This window comes from Pteropus vampyrus, unplaced genomic scaffold (genome assembly GCF_000151845.1).
Source record: "Pteropus vampyrus isolate Shadow unplaced genomic scaffold, Pvam_2.0 Scaffold7, whole genome shotgun sequence".
In the NCBI taxonomy this organism is placed as follows: Eukaryota; Metazoa; Chordata; class Mammalia; order Chiroptera; family Pteropodidae; genus Pteropus; species Pteropus vampyrus.
In genome coordinates, this window is record NW_011888788.1 from 13,650,770 (window position 1) to 13,657,390 (window position 6,621).

General features: G+C 43.2%; 1 protein-coding gene and 1 non-coding gene across 4 annotated transcripts in view; both read left to right on the forward strand.

Annotated features, from left to right (window-relative positions):
* KAT14 (lysine acetyltransferase 14) overlaps positions 1-6,621 on the forward strand; it is a 30,209-nt gene that overhangs the window by 15,749 nt on the left and 7,839 nt on the right. The gene's annotated exons all lie outside the window — the stretch shown is intronic.
* LOC111746875 lies at positions 2,660-2,766 on the forward strand. The gene has a single exon (XR_002783292.1). It is a non-coding gene; the product is annotated as a U6 spliceosomal RNA (small nuclear RNA).

Here is a 6,621-nt window from a genome sequence, read left to right on the forward strand (position 1 = left end):
CGGAGGCCAGCTTTCATCAGTGTGAGTCTTGGAGGTGCTCAGCAAGGAGCACCTGACTTGCCAAGGACACACCTGGATGTGGCTTGAGTGGGGTCATGAGTTCAAGGAGGCGGAGCTTCAGGGAATCCTCTGGGCGGAGTGACCTTTGTTATCCAGACTGGTGAAGTCTCAGCTATGGCAGCCATATGTTTGCACACTGGGAGGGGGAGGGCTCAACAGAGGAACAATAGATACTGCCTGAACTTCTGCCAGGGAGAAAGCCTTGCCTCTGGCCCTCGCTCCAACAACTCAGTGTCTCCCTGTAAATTTCTGGTGCCCCCCAGAGCAGCAGACCCAGTGCTAATGCTCAGAATGAGCGAGTCCATTACCGTGAGAGTCCTCTAGTGGACACGGCCCCTTTAAGAGGAATGTCTGCAGCTGCCGTAGCCTCTGTCCCACTCAGCCACTTGGGACTGAGCAGCCTCGTGTCTTCGCCCCCTCCTACCTCCTACTGTTGCAGGGCGATTTCTTATTTCTCTCCCTAGTTTTAGAGCTTCTGTTCATCTAGACCCCAGGTGACTCTGCTTGCTGATTGCTCTTCATTTCCATTGCACCTTTGATGTGGTCATAAGAACAGATGAACAAAGCCTCCATCATCTATGCCATTTTGCCCAGTCTCTTATACTTTATTTTTTTAATTATGAAATGTGTCATACCCATAGAATAATGCATAGAACTTATGAGTATAGCTTAGAGATTAATAAAATTAATAAAATCTTGTGCTTCTAGTTCCTGGGTTAAGAAATAGTATTACAAACGACTGAGAAGTCCTTGGGTGCACTACGTGCTATCCCTGGAGGGAGCCATTCTCTGACATTTGGTGTTAATTCCTCTGCTTTATTAATGTCTATATCCCTACACAATATGTTTTTAGTTTAAAAAAATGAAGTAGGAAGTACATATCTAGCTATGTAAGGAAATTGCCTCTTAGATGAAGGTTTCTAGAAGATAAGCTATACAGTCTTTGTGGGTCATTGTTGTAGATTGAATTGTGTCCCACAAAAGGACATATTGAAGTCCTAACCCCTAGTACCCACAAATGTGACATTATTCGGAAAAAGCCTCTTGCAGATATAATTAGTTAAGACCAGGTCATACTGAAAATGGGTGGGCCCTTAATGCAGTATGACCAGTACCCTTTCAGAGAGAAGAGACACAGAGACAGATACACAGGGAGAATGCCATGTGATGACCAAGACAGAGTGATGCGTCTGCAAGCCAAGAAACACCAATGATTGCCAGCAGCCCCAGAAGCCAAGAGAAAGGCCTGGGATAAATTATCCCCCAGAGCATTCAGAGACAGCATGGCACCTTGATTTTTGACTTCTACCCTCTAGAACTGTGAGGGAATAAATTTCTGTTGTTTTAAGTCACTCAGTTTGTGGAATGTTGACATATCAGCCCCAGGAAATTGATATAGTCATGTTTTGGCTGCAACTTTCATGAGCCCCTCCTGGAGAAGTCAGTGGTCAAGGTCATTAGAGAGTCCTGGGAAACATAAGGCTTACCACTGTCTGAGCATCAGGTCAGGCTGCAATGTATGCCAGGCAGTGTGGCAGGAGTCTGAGCTGGGGAATGGGGTTCACTATATTTCCTGACTCTGGGCTAACATGCTTCCCTCCAGCTTGCTGGAGGCCAGAGCAGTTATTTGTGGGGGGGAGTGTCCTCAGCTGATAACAGCAAGCAGGCATGGAGGGAGTAGAGTGTCAGAGTACATGGTGAATGAAGCCAAGCAGGGCACAGGTGAGACTCCGGGCCACAACTTCTTAGGGTTAAAAGATGGTCCAGTGATGACAAGGATGATAGCTTCAGTGTGTCTGCCCCTTGTGTCACACTTGTCACTCTACTGGCTGCCCTTTGTTTATGATACTCAGTGGTGTTGCGATCACCCCTCACTGGAGATATATTTGCCCCCCTCTGTATTGACTCTCCTGTTTCCTGAGACCCATCTTTACTTTTTATAGGTTTACTTTCTGTTTTGATAGAGCACATCCTTAGTAGCTTCCTGAGGAAAGCTGCCTGGGAAGTAAAATTTGAGACTTTCCATATCTGAAAAGGCTTTGAACTTAAAGCCAGAATCCTAAGCCAGCATTGGTTAAAGCTGAGAGCCAATTTGACAACAGTACTGGAAGCAAATAGATAATGGAGCAGTGCTTTTAAATTCTGAGGGAAAATGAGGTCGAACCTGGAATTCTATACACAGCCCCATTGTGTAGGTGAGTCCTCAGGAAGATCTGCAGTGTTTCTTCCTTGAGGTCTCTCTTATCACAGTCCCCACAGAGGAGTGTTCCAGTCTCAGAACCCTGGTTGCCACGTGGGGAAAGGGGAACTTGGCCTTTAGCTTGTACAGTGCTCACACATCAGTGCTATGTGAGCTACCCTATCCAGAGCCCCAGTTAACGTTTCATCTGAGAGGTCAGATCTCTGGACTTCAGCAGCAGGGAGTCGAGGTGGAAGTTGGGGATCTTAATGCTTTGCACACAGCTTTTACCTGTCTTTGAGTGAGCATGTGCCCCTCGGCTGTGACAGTCATAAGTGCTTCTGAGTTCTTCCTCCCCAGTTAAGGAGGACAGGATGGCTAGAGGGAGCTGGAGTTGGTTAGACTCTGATAAAACCCCAGTGTGCTCACTTCGGCAGCATAAAATACGAAAATTGGAAAGACACAGAGATTAGCATGGCCTCTGTGCAATGGTGATAATACAAATCTGCGAAGCCTTCCAAGTCAGACGAGGACAAATACTGTATGATCTCGCTTACATGAGGTATTAAAAAACTCGTAGAAAAAAATCAGATTTGTGGTTACCAGTGGTGGGAGATGGGAGGAAGAGAATTGGAGGAAGGTGGTCAAAAGGTATAGACTTCCAGGTGTAAGATAAATAAATCCTAGGAATGTGACGTGCAGCATGATGACTGCAGCTAACACTGCTGAGTGGTGTATAGGAAGTTGTTAACAGAATAAATCTTAAGAGTTCTTATCACCAGGAGAAATATTTTTTCCTTCTGTTTTTTTAATTGTATTGATGTGAGAAGATGGATGTTAGCCGAACCTATTGTGGTAATAATTTCACAATAAATATATATCAAACCGTCATGCCGTACACCTTAATCTCATGCAGTGATATGTGTCAGTTGTTTCTCAATAAAATTGGGGAAAAAAGGTTTCTAATAAGCTATTTAAAAAAAACAAAAGATTAGGCTCTAGCAAAATGGTTTCTCTTGAAGGCAGGTCTTGTTGAAAAGAATACACTGTACTGTGCTGTACTTCAAAATGGCTACTTTCCCCTTCCCCTTGTCAGAGGCATGGGGGGATTTTTCTTTCATCCTTAGGAAAACCTGGTAGAGGTCTTGAAAGTAAAACTCACAAAAATACGGGACCCCTCCTACCGCCAGAGATTTTTCTCTCTAATTTGTCCAGGAGTTTGTCAGTTGCAGTTTGGGTTTTTTTACCCGGCACTTGTTTGCAGAGCTTTCTGTTCATGGGTTTCTGTTCCGATAAGTTATGATTCTCTGTATGTGCCTGTCCATCTCCAATTTGGGGGCAGTGGTTTGCCCTGTGATCTCAAGTCTCAGATTGAAGAAAAGTTGTTAGGATGCAGTGATGACTTCCAGTCCCTTTATATACCAGACTGGAATCTGGAAGTCCTTTTATATGCTGCTTTAATCTAGGAAATTCTTCATCATTGCTTCTTTAAATATATTCCTCCTTTACTTTTTTCCTCGCCTTCTGGACTCCTAATATAGATGTTGACACCATTACTTCTTTATTTCTTCCTTTGCCTTTTTGAAGAGACACTCAACCTGTCTCTAATAACATCATTCATCGAGTGCTTTACTTCTGTGATCATGCATTTAATATCTGATAATGATGTAGAGATGCTTCATAACTACTCATTCCTGTTTCCAGGCTCCTTCATTACTTTGGAACCTATTTATTATGCTTTTTAAAAACAGCTTTATTGAGATACAATTTATATACCATATAATTCACTCATTTAAAGTGTACAATTCAGTGGTTTCTAATATATTCACAGAATTGTGTAACTGTCACCATAATCTATTTTAGAACATTTCATCATCCTTAAAAGAAACCCTCAACTCTAGCCGTCTAATCTCCCACACCTAGCCCCCATTAATCTACTCTCTGTCTCTATAGATTTGCCTATTCTGGACATCTTATGAAATAGAATCACATAATATGTGATATTTTCTTACTGCTTTCTTTCACTTAGCATAATGTTTTCAAGATTCATCCATGTTGGAGCATACGTTAGTACTTCATTTCTTTTTATGGCTAAATAATATCCCATGATACGGATATACCAAACTTTATCCATTCATCAGTTGATGGACATTGGGTTGTTTGCAGCTTTTGGCTATTATGAATTATGCTGCTGTGAACATTTGTGTACAAGTTTTTGTGTGTACATGTTTTCATTTTTCTTGGGTGTATACCTAGAGTGGAATTTCTCAGTTTAATGGTAACAACATGTTTAACTTTTTGAAGAACTGCCAGACAGTTTTCCAAAATGGCTGCACTATCTTATATTACCACCAGTGCTGTATGAAGATTCTGAATTCTCCATACATCTTTACCAATACTTACTACCTGTCTTTTTGATTACAGCCATCTCAGTGGGTATCAAGTGATATCTCATTGTAGTTTTGATTTGCATTTTCCCGATGACTAGTTATTGTGCTTTTTAAAAATTATTTTCTGTCTGGTAAATTATTTCTGCCTTTTTTCAGTACAGTTTGTTTACTCGGTTGTCTTTTGTTTTGCACTCCTTATTTACCTCTTGATTTTTTCCCCTGTGAATGCATATTCCCTTAGTGTTATAAGTTGCCTTTGTTGGCAATATACACCTGGAGGGACAGGCAAAAGCCTGGTTCCTGCCTTGTCACCTTCTTGGCAACTTTTATAAAATGAGAGGCTCTTGGCTCAACCACTTCCCATCATCACCTTTACCATGATCAGGCAACCACTTCCCATCCTCACTTTCTCCACAATCAGGCGACCACTTCTCATCCTCACCTTTTTCATAATTAGGCAACCTTACCTCACAGAACCTCCTTGGACATCTGGCCCCTATGCTCCTTTTTATCTCCCTCTGCTCTTAATGCTTGGATTATGGAACACTCAGGGGCTGTCCTGAGGGTGTCTGCCCTCTACCTCAAGAAGGCTCTAGCACTACTCTGATATCATCCCTCTAATTGATACTTGGTCGCAGAGTTGCTTGACAGGGATCTATCCAGAGCAGAGGAAGTAGCCTAACTAGGAAGCTTCCCCATCATGGTGAGCCTTTTTCTCTGTACCCGGTTACCTTTGATCTCGTTTGGGCTTTCTCACAGCTTTTGTGTTCAATCTTCTCTCTCACTTTTTGGCATCTCCCAGATTGGGTTTGGGGAAGGGACACAGCGGCCCACCTAGATCTCCATTTTGTTTAGAACCAGAAGTTTGAAGAAGCTCATTTAACATTTTCTGAAGTTATTTGACTTTGAGATGCTTTTTTCTCACCATTTTGTCATTTAACTAACCTAAGTTGAGTACTTCATATGTGCTGAGCACAATTCTATCTGGTGATACTGCAGTGAATTAAGACAGATAAAGTCCCCCCACACCTCCTTTATGGAGCTGCCATCTGTGAGCAAGGAGATGACAGTACTAATACCCTAAACAAACAGGATCACTTCCTACAAGGTGAGTGCTGTGGAGGAGCAGAGGGCAGTGGCACCACTTTGGATGCGGTAGTTAAGGACAGCCTTTCTGTGGAGGTAACACTTGAACCAAGTCCTGATCCACAAGGAGGAGCCAGGCTGAGGAAGGTTCAGGGTAGAGGCCCAGGCCCAGGACCTAAGGCAAGAGTCAGTTTGGTGTGTGGACCTGAAACAGTGATGCCAGAGGAAGGGGATAAGTGGAGATGAGGCCACAGGTGTAATAAAGGCCAGATCCTGCAGGTCAGACAAGGAGTTTGAATTGTATTATGAACACAGTGGGAAGCCACATAGACATTTCCATCAAATTTATTAGGATTTGAAAGAAGAATCTGGCTATCGAGAATGGATGATGGGGTAAAAATGGCAGGCAGCAGGGAGACTAATAGGAGGTAGTAACAGTGGTCCAGACAGTAGTTGAGGGTGGTTTAGACTTAGGAGAAAGCAGTGAAGATGGAAAGAAGTTGGGATAGTGTGTAACGTCTATAGAGTTCCGTGGAACTCGTCTTGAAACATTAACCAGATAGTCTTTCCTGGTCTATTGGTTCAATGGCTGGTGTTTTGGTTATCTGTTGCTGCATTGCAAACCATCCCAAAATTACTATTTAATATTTCTTCTGATTCTGTGGGTTGACCAGGCTGACCCGGGTGGTTCTTTTGTGGCTGCATTCAGCTGGGAGCAGGGTCAAGACTGGAATGAACAGGATGGCTTCTCTTCCTCCAGAGCCTGTCTCTGTGTGACCTCTAGTCACTCAGTGGTCCAGCCTGGACACCATGGCCGCTGAACTCAAAAGTGGGAAAAAGTGGAAGCTGCCAGTTCTCTTAAGGCCTGGGATCAAAAGTCCCAGAGTGTTGCCTCTGCCACTTTCT